At 38.7% G+C, this 18577-nt stretch overlaps 1 pseudogene; it reads right to left on the bottom strand.

Moving 5' to 3' along the window:
• Window positions 1-5682: 5682 nt before the first annotated feature.
• Window positions 5683-18577, bottom strand: part of LOC138894205 (protein neprosin-like) — a 32768-nt pseudogene continuing 19873 nt past the window's right edge.

The raw sequence follows: 18577 nt of genomic DNA, 5'->3' as shown, positions 1-18577 counted from the left end.
GGAGGGTGTATTTGGTAGTTGGTAGGAAGAAGAATGTTCCCATTAAAAATTATTTCTTGAAAAATAAGTTACTTTGTTTATTGAAATATATATTAATTATTTTGTCTTTCATTAATCAGTAGTAATATGTTTCTTTCCACGTTATTCTAAAAATAAATTTTTCATTGTATTAAGCGAGACCAGAATTAACCTGTTATGGAAACATTTTAATAAAGTTGGACAATAAAATGCACCAACTCTGTAAATTAGCCACCAAAACTTTAACATAAATGAAAAAGTAGGGTAGAAATTGATAACCCTTATAAGTTAAGTATGAAAAATGCAATTTAATTACAACTTCTTCTCTGATTTGTTGTCCAATTGTTTTTGGAAAATAAGGGGATCTCATGTTTGTTGAGTAAGCAATTGACGGGCAGTTAACTAAATCCAAACAAACCCATAAACAGAAGGTAAATATATGAAAAATAGCAGTTGAAAAAGATTGGTTTGGTCCCTCTCACTTGATGAGATTCGAATATTACTGTAATGTTTTCTTTTCTTCTATATTTTCAGAATTATTTATGATCAAGAGGTTATCTGATACCTTGACTTGACCTAGTAGACATTGACATCTTGATTACCAAGGAAAACAACTAATCCATGCAACAAATCTGTATTTGAATTTATTTAATTTCTACTGATTAAATTTTTTCTTGATAAAAAGTCATGTTCTTGTTTAGTGGACCTTACTGTATGTGTCCAGTTGTTGGATCTTTTTTGAAAATTTAACCCAAATAGCCGCTCATTCAAACACTTAAACTAAAAATAGCCGGTGGAGGTATAATATATGCATAATTTATGTATTATATGTGTATGATATTTGCATGAATAGGGTCATTCGATGTCATCATTTAAATTTTAATCCCGTTTAAAAGAAATTTGAGAAAATAACTTTCAGCCAAAATTTTGCTTAATGCTCCTAATGATCACCAAAATTTTGTACTTGATTTTATTTTTTAATTTTAGCCTTGTACTTATCATTTAGAGGAAAAAATATAAATAGCCAATATTTAAGAAAAAATTTCAAAGACCTAGTAGTAATAGGTATTTTACATACATGACAACTAAATAATTATATTACCTAAAAGAGAAATCACTCAGTCCCATTAACATAGGGATGCTAGTTAATAATTAATAAATTTAAGCAAAAATAAAAAGAAAGATGATGACTTCCATCCAAAACTAAGCGCTCTTCCGAATTTCACTAAAATAGGCATACTAATTAATGATACATAAATCTTACCAATCCACAAATAAGTTATTGAACTTTTATGAATTAGAGCCCGTTTGGATTAACTGATTGTAAATAGCTGATAAGCTTGTAGTGCTGAAAGTTTTTTTAAGTACTGAAATTGATTTTTAAAATTAGCATTTACGTATTTGGATAGAAGTGCTGAAACTGATAATAAGCAGTTGATGTGTTTGATTAAAAAGTGCTGATAAGCTATTCTTTTGTTAAAATGATTAAAATACCCTTGTATTTTTTTCAAAAGATTAAAAATTTCTTTGTAAAGAAAAGAATTAATAACGAATATGGAATGAAGAGAAAGTCAAGAAATTTATTTTGAAAAAAGTATTTTGTGAATTAGAAAATATTATTAAGGATAAACTAGTGAAAATGTTGGTCAAACTAAAAGTGCTTATAAGCTGAAAAACCATAAGTTGGGGGTGACCAGCTTATGACTTATGGCTGATTTTAGCTTATAAGCACTTAGCTTATAAGCACTTTGAGTGTTTACCAAACGCGTAGATAAGCCAAAAGGTGCTTATAAGCCAGTTTGACCAACTTATAAGCTTAGCCAAACACCCTCTTAATATTAAAGTGATGACTACTCTTCTGAATTGAAATATACATTCACTCAACGTGTTCTATATTTTTATTAATTTTTAAGTTATACCCCACTAATAGTTATTTAACTTATACAATGTTGTTCATTTATTTCAATAAAAACTTAATTTAAAATTACTTATAGATTTTAAAATTTTTAATTTTGAATATTAATATTTCAATATATCCATTTTTCAACGAAAACTAATATGCATACAAATATAAATCATGTATAATTAATAATATGGTATAATATTAAAATAAATCATGTATATTTATCATAACATCCTTATATTCTGAAAAATATAAAATACACATATTAAGTGGAAATATATAAGGTATATATGTGGTATAATATACATTTTAAATTATTTATAGGTTTGGTATAATTAAAAAAACTTAGACGATATCTTGCTTGAGTTAAAATGTGTATCATTATTGTACAAAATGGTATAATGATGGTAGCCCGTATATTTGCCTTTTATGTTTTTCTGTGTATATCTAAAAAAGATGTTAATAGTATATATGTGATAAGCTTTCATAGTTTGATAGTATATATAATTTTTCGTTATCGTGACAACTACAACATTGGTCAAGAAGTGCTCTTTTTAGACAGAGGCGGATCCAGAATTTAAATTCTATGGGTTCAATTTTTAAGATTTTTAATATTGAACCCATTATATATTTAAAGTTATGGGTTCAAATCTATTATTTTTGTAATTTTAATGAATTTTTATACATAAATTTCAACTCCGCGTCGAAAATTATGGGTTCAATTGAACCCGTAACTCTCACACTGGATCTGGATCTGCCCATATTTTTAGAGGTGTGACAGAGTTGTTGAAGGGCAACACTCAGATGATTATTATGTAGAGATGGAGGTTCACGGTGGAGGGGTGATTATGAAACTTTTGGGTACGATAGAGAAGAAGGAGAATCAATGGTAGAGTGGCTGCTAGAGTTTTGAAATGAAAAAAATGATACTTATTATTTATGAATGAGAGAGAGAGAAATAAGATATCAATAATTTAAACATAATTCCTTGTTTTCGAGAACAATTAGAAAATGAATGAGTTACTATTAAATTCTAGTATTTCATTTAAATATGCTACATTTGTAATAAAATCTGCTATTATTGGAATAATCCATATATAGTAACATTAATATAAATACGTATTTTTTAAGAGTCTTATCGTGTAAAAATCTCTATAGTTTATACGACAAAGAAAAAGAATATGGAAGAGGAGGAGGAAGAAGCGAGAGAAATTTAAAAATAGCCATATTTACAAGTGGTAATTGAAAAATAGCCATCGTTTCAAAAGTAATCAAAATTTAGCCACTTTTCATGTAAAGATAAATTTGAACGAAAATACTGTTCAAAATCCGAAAAATATTCCAGTATAATATACTGGAGTCCAGTATATTATACTAGAGTTTTAGTATAATATACTGAAACTCCAACATAATATACTAGAGTTCCAGTATAATATACTGGTCCATCATAATATGCTGGAAGTTCATACACAAGTGCTCCAATCTCTGTATATTATGTTGGAACTTTTCGTGTGTTGGAGTTCCAGCATAGTATGCTGGAATTCATACACAGGTGCACCAATCTCCAGTATATTATGCTGGACCGGTCCGTGTTGTAGCAAAATAGTGGCTATATTTCAATGACTTTGCAAATGCTGGCTATTTTTCAAGTAAAAATTGCACGGGGCGCCCTATTTGGTCGCCCCATTTAACCTATATCCACTTTTTTTTAAAAAAATTAACTTATACCCACTTTTAAACAACTTCAGGTCTCTTTCTCCCCCTCCTTCGTTTTCTGAATGCTGAAACTTGAGATATTGTTATGCGTTCTAGCCTGATGATTCATATATATCTGCTTGTCCCATCATGTTCAGTTTGGATTTACAATAATTTAACCTCTTAGATATTTTAGCTTTAGAGGCACGTTGGTTTTTGGTTTTAATTTATCTGTAGTAACTTGTTTTCATGTCGAAAATATTTTTCATTCTTTAATCTTTGAAATGAACAACATCAATCGCTGCTAATCATGATTTATTAAATTCATTGTTGTTTAGTACTATTTCGTTTATGTACAATATGTTCTTTATTGAATTCTTTTTTTGAAAGATGATCTTCCTCATTTCCGTGTGCAGACTTAGAACTTCAGCTCTAAGAATGCTGAAGTTCAACAAATATAAACAAAAATTTCAGCTCCTAGAATGCTGAAATTCAGCAAATACAAAACAAATTTCAGCCCTAGAATGCTGAAGTTCAGCAATTACAAAACAAACTTCAGCTCCTAGAATGCTAAAGTTCAGCAATTACAAAACAAATTTCAGCTCCTAGAATGCTGAAGTTCAGCAATTACAAAACAAAAACTTCAGCCAAAACATGCTGTAGTTTTATTGAGCTGAAGTTTGCCATTGCACTATGAACTGAAGTTTGCGTGATTGCCTTTGCAAGTAAGGTCAAATTTCAGGCAAAATTATCTGAAGTTTTGCTACACTTCAGGCAAAACATTCTGAAGTTCAAACTTCAGACATAAATTTTTGCTACTTCAGGCCCGTATGTCTGAAGTTACCCGAAAAGTGGGTATGCTTGCAATTATTTTTTGCAAAGCAGGTATAAGTTAAAAATTGACCCAAAAATTGGGTATAGATGCAAATGCCCCATTTTTCAATTACCGTTCCGAAAACTGGCTAACCCATGCTATTTTTACGGAAAAAGCAGGAGAAGAAGATGTACAAAAAGAGGAAGAATAAGGAATTCCTGGTGAGCGTTTAAATGGTTAAGAGTGTTCTTATTATGGACAAAATTTAAATAGGTGTCCACTTAACGTAAATTCGTGTTTTTTTCTTTTTAATGGGCCTCAATAGCTTCTCTTATCATAACAAACCAACATATATGGGTGAAGCGCATAAAATAGCCCTCAAAGTGTGGACGGTCTTGAATTTTTGTCCCCGTTTGCTCTATGAGCAGAATTTCAAGTTTAACAACTGTTATCCCTTGCTAGCCCATAGGTAACACTTTCGACTTTTAACCTTAAAGTTTTGCCGTTAAAGACCACCCAAAAAGTGTCATATTTCTGCAATTTTTTTACATATATATTGGTGGCCTATGTGATATATTGATTATTTTCCATTAAATATGCTTCTCCTTTGTCTGCAAGCTTTGGTTTCAGCTCCAATTATTAGTAAATTATTATGTTGGGAAGGTTCATAAGTTGGAATTCCGCCAGTTTATTGTATTTTCCTGTGCTTCCTGCATGCAAACTAACAGAACATATAACCGGAATATACTTACGTTTGAAAACCTTAAAAATTACTTAGGTTTGCTTGAGATATCTTTAGTCTCACTGGTACAGAATAAGACAGATGCTATAGCTTTGGTTTCTCAGGATGGCTGGTTAAGGATATTTAGGCCATTATATATACCAGAAGTGTGTGATTGTACAGATCTACAAACAATTTTATTGAAAAAGACTAAAAGGAAAATATGAGACAGAGATCACATGATGCTAAAGAAACCATTACATTACATTACATTATTTGTATGCTATTGTTAACAAAATTTACATGGCTATGTAAAAAGATAGTGATAATATACTGAAATGTTAGGAGCAGAAAATTTCTTCTAAAATTTCGGGGACCCTCTAATTCTAGGCTATCGTAAGAAGGGATACAAAGAAAAATATAATAAAGTAAAAAAGAGAAAATTAAAATCAGAAAGAGAGGCAAAAAGATGCGAGTCAGAACAATAGGATACTCTACAAGATCACCAAGAATATTGTAGCATTTTATTTTTTATGGACACCTTGAATTCCTACCAGGACCTCCATAGTAAAAATAATCACCCCAAACATTATTTTTTCCAGCTTTGATGTCATAGCAATTAGGATTGTCAGCTAAAAGATGAAGGTTTGATAAAGGAATCAAGTTATTGTCCCAATCAACCAATTGCAAGTTTCTGAAATAGGATGCCTTGCCAAAGCCTTAATTCATCTGCAAAATGACCACTTCCCATTTGTGTTGAAGTGTGAAATCCCATTGATCTTGAGTTCACTATTTCTCCTCCAAATTGTATCATGCTTGCATGGTTTTGCAAATGGCTGAACAAAAATGAAGGCCAGTATCTTACTAATAATCCTGACCCCAATTCAAGCCACCAATGTCCATGCTTTGGGTCCTATACAAATCAATTTGTTTTTTTGTAAAGGTGTTAACCGTACCGGACGGGCTGGTCCGGCCTGGACACAAAAAAAAAAATAGCCCGTCCGGTTATTGTTCCGGGCTGTGATTTTTCGGGTTTTGGTGGGCCCGTCCGGGTTCGTGCTTAACGGGTCCGGACCGGGCTGGCTCAATTTTTTTTTAGTATATTTTATTTTTCTTATTCAATGTTATTGATACTTAAGTGTTTGCAAACTTTTAAGGCTTAGAATTAAAATTTAAAGTTTAAAGTTTAAAGTTTTAAATTTGAAATTTGAATTTTAAAATTTTAAAATTGAAATTTGAAAGTAAGTGGCTACAAAAAATTATTTAATAAGACCAATAGGCAATATGTAAGGATCAAATTTCGAAAGCTTTCGTTTTGTATTTTCATTGAATAATAAATAATAATTCAAATTAATTTGCAAGTTCTAATTTGATTTTTTAACTTTTGAACTTGCAAATTAAAAGTTTACAACAATTATAAAAAATAAAGAGTACATTACATGCTTTGCATCATTTTTATACGTTCATCCATGTCAACATGAGGTTCTTGATTTCCGGCATTGCTTAAATCGGAACCATAAACTATTATATATCTAATTTCTTGGGCCTCCGCTTCATCTACCTCTTCACGCTCTTGATTTCGTCGTTTTGATCTTATCCAATCTCTGAAGCATACTAGAATTTTCAAAGCATTACTGCCCAATGAATGACGGGTATCTCCTAGTTGCTGCCTTACTTGGCTAAATGCGCTCTCTGATGCGACTGTTGAAATCAGCACATTTAGCACGTCTCGAGCCATGGCCGAAAGAACAGAAAATTGATTTGAGTTGCTCCTCCACCAATCCAACGGTAGAAATTCCTTTGTGCGTGACTCTGGTGACTTTTGCAAGTAGAATTTGAGCTCATCAATGTTCCTGCTACTGATTTGTTGATGCTCTCCTAGTGTAGACTAAATTAAATAATCTTCAACACCATCATTATCCTCCAAAGCACCGAATGCAGATGTTGAAATTAAACTTGAAGGAATATTTGCATCTACAACAGCAGAATTATCAACAATGTTAGCATAATAATTATATAAAGTTTGTAAATATTTGTGTAGATCAGAAATACAAGTTTCAATATCAGGGGTTTCAGTTGGTCTAATATCCATATAAACATATAAAGCAGTGATTAATTGGAGACAAATGGCCATTTTGATAGAAGAGTTTAAAATAGCACCAAATAGGTAAATAGAGGGAATTGGGTAGAAATATTTTTTAAATTTATCTAGCATAGATTCAACAATAGATGTATATCCTTCTTTCTTCTTCAAATTATGGAGTAAAAGAGAAATTTCAGCAATATGAACTAAACCATTTGCAATAGCAGGATAATAAGCTCCAGAAAACTCAAGTGTAGCCACATAATTTTTTTGTAAAACTTTTACAACATCTTCAATGACATCCCAAGTTCTAGATGTTAACAAACGATTTGGATTGGTACAATGAGAATTAGTAAATTCAGTTATAGGCATTTTATATTTATAACAACATCTTAAGAATAAATAAGTATAATTTCACCTAGTAACTATTTCTTCAGGCATGAGTCTTGATTTTAGTCCATATTGTACATATTTTTCCTAAAATGCATTTAATCTAGCACTTCTATTATTTTCTTGAATTACACCAACAACTCTTCTAACTAAAGTGATCTCATCTCTAAATAATTCAAGGATACTTTTCACAATTAAATTATAAATATGACATGCACACCTAACATGAAATATTTCATGAAGTGGTGGGTGTAGATGCAATTTTAATATTGTAATAGCGGCATTGTTGTTAGAAGCATTATCAAATGACATACACAAAACTTTTTCTGCAAGGTTGTAAAATATAGCAACTTCATGAATAGTATTACTTATAAATGCACCGGTATGACTTTGATCTTCATCATATTTAAAAGCAATAATACATTTTTGCATATAAAAATTATCATCTATCCAATGACATGTAACAGTTAAATAATCATTTCCATTTACAGCACGACCAATATCATAAGTAAGAGAAACTCTACAAGAAAGACTAGCGAACAAATAACGGATATATGTATGATATTGTCCAAAGAGCCTAAAGATATCAGCTCTACAAGTTTATAATCCTCCGGTCTCATGTTTATAAACTTCCTTACAAATTTGACATCTTACATAATTTTTATCTTCTTCTAGTCTTTCAAAATAATTCCAACACTTACTTCTTAATCTTCGATTCCTCTTAATAGGGAGGGGAGGCCTACATGTATTACCACGACCTCCATCCCTAGTATTTTGAGTTTGACTAGCATTAGCAGGTGTAGCTGGTGGTGTTTCAAGATTACCAGGTGATTGAATATCATCTAAATTATTATCTGTACCACAATTTCTTGAAGTCGCCCATAATCTACATTTAAATTTTCAGCTGAACTTTCAAAAATATGTGTAAAGCTACTAGAAGAACCAGCACCACCTCTTGATTTTTTAGAAGTTTTACTCTTACTACCACCACCCCTACTAGTACACATTTTTTTGGCTGCTCTAAATAAATCCATTATGTAAATTAAATTAATAATTTTAAATAATAAAATAAAAATATACACCAAAGAAGAGAAAGAGATGGAACGAGTGTACCGGAATTTCCGAATGCCGCACTAAATTTGATATCAAACTTCAGTTGATAGACTGATACTTGATATTTGATGATATTGAATATTGATACCACACTTCACTTGAATACTTGATAATTATAATTTTGTAGTAACTTGTGATGACCCAAAATGTCATCTTTAAATTTAATAAGTAATTCTGTGTTCTAAGACCTCAAAAAACACTATTTATCATTCCTCTACTTGCGTGCGCAATCCGTACAATTTTTCAAAAAGTTTTTTTTATGTGAAAAATGGATTAAAATGTGAAATAGAGCTTTAAAACTCAATTGAGTTGACTTTGGTTAACATTTTGAGCAAACGGACCCGGATCAGTGTTTTGACAATTTCGGTAGGTCCGTATCGTGATTTGGGACTTGGGCGTATGCCCGGAATCGAATTCCGAGGTCCCTAGCCCGAGATATGGAATTTTGATAAAAAATTAAAAGCTTAAAAGCTTAATGATTTTTAAGAAATTACTGATGTTGGATTTATTGACCACGTGTCCGTATTTTGGTTCCGGAGCCTGATATAGGTGCACTATAATATTTATGACTTGTCTGCCAAATTTGGTGAGAATCGGAGTTGATTTGACGTGATTCGGACGCCCGGTTGTGAAAATATAAGTTTTAAAGTTTTCCTGAAAACTTCCTTTGATTTGATGTCCGATTCGTAGTTCTAGGTGTTATTTTGGCGATTTGATCGCGCGAGCAAGTTCATATGATGTTTTATGACTTGGGTGCATGTTTGGTTTTGTAACGACCCCGCCGGTCGTTTCGAGAGTTATAGCCTCATTTTTCCCATTTTTACTTCTTTTTATGTTATTCAGTTATATTGTGTTATATCAAGTTAGTTGGTTCGGGACCGGAGTGATTTCAGAGTGAATTGAGACACTTAGTCTCTTAAGTAGAAACTTAAGTTGGAAAAGTCAATCGGATATTGACCTATGTGCAAACGATCTCGGATTTGAATTCTGATGGTTCTGTTAGCTCCGTTAGGTGATTTTGCACTTAGGAGTGCGTCATGAATGAAATTTAGAGGTTCGTGATAGAATTAGGCTTGAATTGGCGAAGTTGGAAATTTGGCAATTTTGGTCGGTAATGGAAAATTTGATATCGGGGTCGGAACGGAATTTCGAAAGTTGGAATAGGTTCGTAGTGTTATTTGTGACGTGTGTGCAAAATTTGAGGTCATTCGGACGTGGTTTGGTTGGTTTCGGCATCGATTGCCGAATTTGGAAATTTTGAAGTTCTTAGGCTTGAATCCGAGGGTAATTTGGTGTTTGGATGTTGTTTTGAGTGATTCGAAGGTTCGACTAAGTTTTTATGTTGATATATGACTTGTTGGTATTTTTGGTTGAGGTCCCGAGGGCCTCGAGGTGATTCCGGGTGGTTAACGGATTTGTCGAAGTTGGAAAATGCAGCTGAAGCTGCTGCTTCTGCTATTTCCGCACCTGCGGAAGGAAGAGTCGCAGGTGCGAGGCCGCTGGTGCGCATGGGAAGTCCGCAGGAGCGGGCAATGCTGGGCTAGGCAGGATGCGCAGGTGCGAGTTGGAGGTCGCATCTATGAGCCCGCAGGTGTGAAACCTGGGGCGCAGATGCGGAAAGGGGGACGCTGGGCAGGTTTCGTAGAAGCGGAGGAAACACGCAGGTGCGCCTTCGCAGGCGCGGGGTTTTGGGACGCAGATATGAAAGCTGGGCTCCTAAGTGATTTCCACATCTGCGATGGATTTTTCCGCAGGTGCGGTGGTGCAGAAGCGTGAAATTTTCACAGGTGCGAAAAACCTGGGCATAAACCATAAATAGAACCCTTCGTGAATTTGGTTCATTTCCACCATTTTCAAGTCGGTTTTTGAAGCTTTTGGAGTGATTTTTGAAGGGTGATTCAAGGGCTATCAGTGAGGTAAGTTGCTTGAGCCCTAATACTCGTATATATGGTGATTTTTCCATTGTTTAATCATGTAATTAGTGAAAATGAGGGGTTAGGGCTTGGGATTTTTGGAGAAGTACTTTAAGGATTTGAAGGACCAAACGATGTCGGATTTTGATGAATTTGGTATGGTTAGACTCGTGAGTGAACGGGCTTTCTAGTTTTTTAAATTTTGTCAGATTTCTAGACGTGGGCCCGGGGGGGAGGGGGTGTTTCAGCCAATTTCGGGTTTTGGTCTAAGTTTTGTAGCTTTTCTTGTGGAATTCATTCCATTAGCGCGTATTGATGGTATTGTGCTGATTTTTAATAGACTAGGAGCATTTGGTGACCGAGTCCAGAGGCAAGAGCATTGCGGGGTATAGATTTGACCGGTTTGAGGTAAGTAACGATTGTAAATCTAGTCCTGAGTGTATGAAACCCTGGAGTTTTGTATCATTCTATTATTTTTAGTGACACACATGCTAGGTGAAGGGCGCGTGGGCGTGCACTGTTGGAGATTGTGACTTGGTCCGTCCCATAGCAACTATAAAGTTGCATACTTTGTTGAAACTATATGATACTTATATGTTTTAGAAAGAGTTTTTGTAAATTGGGTTGAATGCCATGTTTGGGCCTTGTGCTAGTGTTATTTGGACCCTTAGGGACCTTTTCTTATTATCCTCTCACTGTTTTTGTTTGAAAATCTATACTCAGTCATGATTATACTTGTTTACCGCATAACTCAGTTTTATGACTCTATTTTGATGCATATAAATGTTTTAGGCCGAATGCCCTATTTTACTGAAATGCCCGAGTGGCTTGGGAGGTTTATGGTTGAGTGAGGCCGAGGGCCTGGTTTATGAGGATATTTATGAGATCGGGCTGCATGCCGTAACATGTTCCATATTCATGGGATCGGGCTGTACGCCGCAGCATGTTTGATATAGGCCGAGGGCCTGAGTGATTTATGCCATGATTTGGCTTGACATAGCGCTTGGGCTGAAGAAGCCCCTACAGAGTCTGTACACACCCCAGTGAGTGCAGGCACCTACTGAGTGCGAGTGTTGAGTGACTGGGAGGCATGAGTGATTGTGAGGTATGCCCGAGTGGCAAGAGTGATTGTGAGGTATGCCCGAGTGGCAAGAGTGATTGTGAGGTTTGCCCGAGGGGTTGTTTATGATTTCTTCATTTTTGCTCACCTTTGCATTTTTTCTCTGTTTGAAAAACTGTTGAAAAATATCTTTAAATGATTTTTACTGGAACCGGGTTTAAACGAGATGATTTGATTCAAACACTGATTTTTAAAGCATGCTATACTTTACTGAATTTTTGTGATATGAGCTTGATATGCTTTATTGCTCGTCACTACTGCTCAGTCTTTATTTATTGTTGTTACTTACCGAGTTGGCGTACTCACATTACTCCCTGCACGTTGTGTGCAGATCTAGGTGTAGCTAGACACGGTAGCGGTTGCTGATTATTCTGGTTGCAGATTTTCTCGGGGATAGCAAGGTAGCTGCTTGGCGACCGCAGCCCCTGCTCTTCTCCCTCTTATCTTCCTTTAGTTGTATTTAGCTATTTTCCAAACTATGGTAGTCTCGATATTGTCAAACAAATGGTAGTAGATGCTCATGACTAGTGACACCCCGATGTCGGGCTTTTCCTTCTACACTTTTATTTTGATTTGAACTCCTTTACGAAGCTTTTTATGTTAAATAACATTGAAATTTTCTTTGAAATGAAAATATTGGTTTGTTTTGGAAATGAGTCGGCTTGCCTAGTTCCATGATAGACGCCATCACGACAGGGGTTAGTTTGGGTCGTGACAGATTGGTATTAGAGCCTAGGTTACATAGGTCTCACGAGTTATAAGCGAGTTTAGTAGAGTCTTGCGGATCGGTACGGAGACGTTTGTACTTATCTTCGAGAGGCTGTAGAATCTTTAGAAAGATTCCACATTCTTGAATTCTTGTCGTGCAAATCTGTTGATTCTACTAACTAAACATCTGTTGTTTCATTCTCTCACAGATGGTGAGGACTCGTACTACCGGTCAGGAGGGCCAGCCACCAGTACCACCAACTAGGGCCACGAGAGGCCGAGGCCGCGGTAGAGGTCGTGGTAGGGGCAGAGGTGTAGCCCGTACAACAGCTGGGGCAGTACCTGCAGATCCACCAGTTGTCCCAGGTCAGGACCAGGTTCCAGTTGTTGATGCACCAGCTTAGGAATCACCTGTGCCTATTGTGATTTCAGGCCTTCAAGAGGCCCTAGCTCAGATTCTGACAGCCTATACCGGCCTTGCTCAGGCGGTCTTTATCTCGACGGCCGCAACCACTTCTCAGGCCAGAGGAGGCACTTAGACTCCCGTCGCTCGCACACCCGAGCAGGTTGTTCAAGGACTGCAGACACTAGAGGCATCACCAGCCCAGCCGGTTGTTGTTGCTCAAAATTATATGGTTCCTGCTGTGCCTGAGGATGATCAGCGTAGGTTGGAGAGGTTTGGGAGACTCCAGCCACCACCTTTCAGTGGCATAGAGAGAGAGGATGCTCAGGACTTTTTAGACAGGTGTTAGAGGATTCTCCGTACTGCTGGTATTCTAGAGACTTGTGGGGTCTCCTTCACTACTTTTCAGTTTTTCGGGGCTGCACTTAGATGGTGGGAGACTTACGAGAGGCATAGGCCTGTTAGCACAGCACGCCTTACTTGGCAACAGTTCTCCGTGGTCTTTTTGGAGAAGTTCATACCTCGATCCCGCAGAAAGGAGCTGCGCATGCAGTTTGAGCAGCTTCGCTAGGGTGATATGTCTGTGACACAGTATGAGATGCGGTTCTCCGAGTTGGCCCATCATACGATCTGGTTGGTTCCCACAGACAGGGAGAGGATCATGAGGTTTATTGATGGTATCACTTATCAGCTACAGTTGCTCATGACCAGAGAGAGGGTTTCGGGTGCTACTTTTGATGAGGTTGTCGACATTCCTCGGGAGATTGAGATGGTTCTCGGTTAGGAGAGGGTTGATAGGGAGGCCAAGAGGCCTCTTGGTCAGGGTGGATTCAGCGGTGCTCTTTTTGGGGGTCAGTCCCAGCACGGTAGAGGTCGTCATTTCAGACAGGCTCAGTCAGCTCGGCCATTTCATCGTGGTGCATCATCTGGACATGGTTCTCACAGTTCTCATCAGGGCCACTCATCACTTAGTGCCCTTCTAGCTCAGAGTTTGTCCCGTGCTCCACCTGTTCAGGGCTCTTCCATGCCAGGTTCTTCTACCAGTCATCCCGGTGCTAGGGATTCCCTTCAGTTCCTGCCACCAGCACCAGGGAGTTGGTTTGAGTGTGGGGAGCTTGGGCATATATGGAGGGATTTTCCTCGTCGTCATGGAGGTATATCTTAGTAGAGGAGTCAGCCTCTGACTTCAACACCAGTTACCTCATCACCCGCCCAGTCAGCTTGGGGTGGAGGTCAGTCAGCTAGGGGTCGCCCTAGAGGGGGAGACAGATCAGGGGGTGGCCAGACCCGTTTCTATGCCCTCCCTGCCAGACCAGACACTATTGCTTCATATGCTGTGATTACATGTATTGTCTCAGTTTGTCACCGAGATACCTCAGTATTATTTGACCCTGGTTCCACGTATTCATATGTTTTTTCATATTTTGCCCATTTTCTAGATATGCCCTGTGAGTCTTTAGTTTCATTTGTACATGTTGTACTCTTGTGGGCAATACTATTATTGTGGACCGCGTATATCAGTCATGTGTGGTAACTATTGGGGGTCTGGAGACCCAAGTAGACCTTTTGCCGCTCAGTATGGTCGACTTTGATGTGATATTGGGTATGGATTGGTTATCTCCATGTGATGCTGTTCTAGATTATCATGCTAAGACGGTGACGTTGGCTATGCCGGGAATTCCGAGGGTTGAGAGGAGCGGTTCTGTGGATTATGTACCAAGTAGGGTGATTTCATATTTGAAGGCTCAGCGCATGGTTGAGAAGGGTTGCCTATCTTATTTGGCTTTGTAAGGGATGTTAATGCAGAGACTCTTGTCATTGATTCTGTTCCGGTGGTATGTGATTTTTTGGATGTGTTTCCTGTAGACCTTCCGGGCATGCCGCCTGATAGGGATATTGACTTTGGTATTGATATGGTGCCGGGCACTCATCCCATTTCTATTTCACCGTATCATATGGCACCAGTGGATTTGAAGGAATTGAAAGAAAAGCTTTAGGAACTCCTTGATAAGGGGCTTATTCGGCCTAGTGTGTCACCTTGGGGTGCACCGGTTCTATTTGTGAAGAAGAAAGATGGTTCCATGAGAATGTGTATTGATTACAGGCAGTTGAACAAGGTCACAGTCAAGAACAAGTATCCTTTACCTCGTATTGATGATTTATTCGACCAGCTTCAGGGAGCAAGGGTGTTCTCCAAGATTGATTTGAGGTCCGGTTATCACCACCTGAAGATTCGGGATTCAGATATTCTTAAGACAGCTTTCAGGACCCGATATGGCCATTATGAGTTCTTGGTGATGTCTTTTGGGCTGACCAATGCCCCAGCAGCGTTCATGCATTTGATGAAAAGTGTATTCCAGCCCTATTTGGACTCATTCATTGTTGTATTCATTGATGACATCCTGGTGTACTCTCGTAGCTAGGAGGAGCATGCTCAGCATTTGAAGATTGTATTACAGAGATTGAGGGAGGAGAAACTTTATGCAAAGTTCCCCAAATGTGAGTTTTGGCTCAGTTCAATAGCATTCTTGGGGCACATGGTGTCCAGTGATGGTATTCAGGTGGACCCGAAGAAGATAGAGGCGGTGCAGAGTTGGCCCAGACCGTCCTCAACCATGAAGATTAGTAGCTTTATTGTTTTGGCGGGTTACTACCGTCGCTTTGTGGAGGGATTTTATTCTATTGCATCACCCTTGACCAAATTGACCCAAAAGGGTGCTCCATTTAGTGGTCGGATGACTGTGAGGAGAGCTTTCAGAAGCTCAAGACTGCTTTGACCACAACTCCAGTGTTAGTTCTGCCATCAGTTTCAGGTTCTTACACCGTGTATTGTGATGTCTCGAGGATAGGCATTGGTTGTGTTTTGATGCAGGAGGGTATGGTGATCGCCTATGCCTCGCGCTAGTTGAAGACCCATGAGAAGAGCTATCATGTCCATGATCTTGAGTTAGCAGCCATTGTTCAAGCCTTGAAGATTTGGCGTCATTATTTGTATGGGGTTCATTGTGAGATCTATACTTATTACCGGAGTCTGCAACATCTGTTCAAGCAGAAGGATCTTAATTTGTGTCAGTGGAGATGGTTGGAGCTTCTTAAGGACTATGATATCACTATCCTGTACCATCTGGGGAAGGCCAATGTGGTGGCCGATGCTTTGAGTCGCCGGACAGAGAGTTTGGGGAGGTTAGCATATCTTCCAGCAGCAGAGAGACCTTTGGCATTGGATGTTCAGGCCTTAGCAGGCCAAATTGTCAGATTGGATATTTCGGAGCCTAGTCGGGTATTGGCTTGTGTGGTCTTTAGGTCTTCTCTTTATGACTGTATTAGGGAGCATCAGTATGATGACCCCCACTTGCTCGTTCTTCACGACAGGGTTCAGAGAGGTGATGCTAGGGATGTGACTATTGGTGATGACGGCGTGTTGAGAATGCAGGGCCAGATATGTGTGCCTAATGTAGATGGGCTTCGAGAGTTGATTCTTGAGGAGGCCCACAACTCGCAGTATTCCATCCATCTGGGTGCCGCGAAGATGTACCAGGATTTGAGGCAGCACTATTGGTGGAGGCGGATGAAGAATGATATAGTTGGGTTTATGGCTCGGTGTCTCAATTGTCAGTAGGTTAAGTATGAGCATCAGAGACCGGGTGGCTTGCTTCAGAGATTAGAGATCCCAGAGTGGAAGTGGGAGCGGATCACCATGGACTTTGTAGTTGGGCTCCCACGGAACTCGAGGAAGTTCGATGCTATTTGGGTTATTGTGGATCGGCTGACCAAGTCTGCACACTTCATTCTAGTTGGTACTACTTACTCTTTAGAGCGGTTGGCTGAGATTTACATCCGAGAGATTGTTCGCCTGCATGGTATTCCAGTTTCTATCATTTCAGATAGGGGCACTCAGTTTACATCGCAGTTTTGAAGGGCAGTACAACGAGAGTTGGGTACTCAGGTTGAGTTGAGCACAACTTTTCACCCTCACACGGACGGGCAGTCCGAGCGCACAATTCAGATATTAGAGGACATGTTGTGCGCTTGTGACATTGACTTTGGGGGTTCATGGGACCAGTTTCTTCTACTCGCGGAGTTTGCATATAATAACAGTTATCAGTTGAGTATTCAGATGGCTCCATACGAGGCTTTATATGGGAGGAGGTGTAGATCTCCTGTAGGATAGTTCGAGCCAGGTGAGGCTAGGCTCTTAGGTACAGACTTAGTCCAGGATGCATTAGATAAGGTGAAATTGATTCAGGAGCGGCTTCACACGGCGCAGTCTAGGCAGAAGAGCTACGCGGATAGGAAGGTCCGTGATGTGTCTTTTATGGTTGAGGAGAAGGTTTTGCTGAAGGTATCACCCATGAAGGGTGTTATGAGGTTTGGGAAGAGGGGCAAGTTGAGCCCCCGATTTATTAGGCCTTTTGAGGTGCTTCAGAGGATAAGAGAGGTGGCTTATAAGCTTGCCTTGCCACCCAGCTTGTCGAATATGCATCCAGTGTTTCATGTTTCCATGGTCTGGAAGTATATTGGAGATCCATCCCATGTTTTGGATTTTAGCACGGTTCAGTTGGTGGGTGATATGATTTATGATGTGGAGCCGGTGGCTATTTTGGATTGGCAGGTTCGAAGGTTGGGGTCAAAGGATATAGCTTCAGTGAAGGTGCAGTAGAGAGGTCAGCCTATGGAGGAGGCCACCTGGGAGATTGAGTGGGAGATGCGAAGCAGATATCCATGCCTATTCGAGACTCCAAGTATATTTCTAGACCCGTTCGAGGATGAACGGATGTTTAAGAGGGGGATGATGTAACGACCTGGCCGGTCGTTTCGAGAGTTATAGCCCCATTTTTTCCATTTCTACTTCATTTTGTGTTATTCAGCTATATTATGTTATATTGGGTTAGTTGGTTCGTGACCGGAGTGGTTTCAGAGTAAATTGAGACACTTAGTCTTTTAAGTAGAAACTTAAGTTGGAAAAGTCAACCGGATGTTGACCTATGTCTAAACGATCTCGAATTTGAATTCTGATGGTTCCGTTAGCTCCGTTAGGTGATTTTGGAATTAGGAGTGCGTCCGGAATAAATTTTGGAGGTTCGTGGTAGAATTAGGCTTGAATTGGCGAAGTTGGAAATTTGGCGATTTTGGTCGGAAATGGAAAATTTGATATCGGGGTCGGAACGGAATTTCGGAAGTTGAAATAGGTTCTTAGTGTCATTTGTGACGTGTGTGCAAAATTTGAGGTCATTCAGACGTGGTTTGGTTGGTTTCGGCATCGGTTGCCGAATTTGGAAATTTGGAAGTTCTTAGGCTTGAATCCGAGGGTAATTTGTTGTTTGGATGTTGTTTTAAGTGATTCGAAGATTCGACTAAGTTTGTATGTTGATATATGACTTGTTGGCATTTTTGGTTGAGGTCCCGAGGGCCTTGGGGTGATTCCGAGTGGTTAACGGATTTGTCGAAGTTGGAAAATGCAGCTGAAGCTGCTGCTTCTGCTATTTCCGCACATGCGGAAGGAAGAGTCGCAGGTGCGAGGCCGCTGGTGCGCATGGGAAGTCCGCAGGAGCGAGCAATGCTGGGCTAGGCAGGATACGTAGGTGCGAGTTGGAGGTCGCATCTGTGAGCCCGCAGGTGCGAAACGTGGGGCGTAGATGCGGAAAGGGGGACGCTGGGTAGGCTTCGTAGATGCGGAGGAAACGCGCAGGTGCGCC

Source organism: Nicotiana tomentosiformis, chromosome 6 (genome assembly GCF_000390325.3).
Source record: "Nicotiana tomentosiformis chromosome 6, ASM39032v3, whole genome shotgun sequence".
Classification (NCBI taxonomy): Eukaryota; Viridiplantae; Streptophyta; class Magnoliopsida; order Solanales; family Solanaceae; genus Nicotiana; species Nicotiana tomentosiformis.
This window is presented reverse-complemented; position numbering and strand designations above follow the sequence as displayed.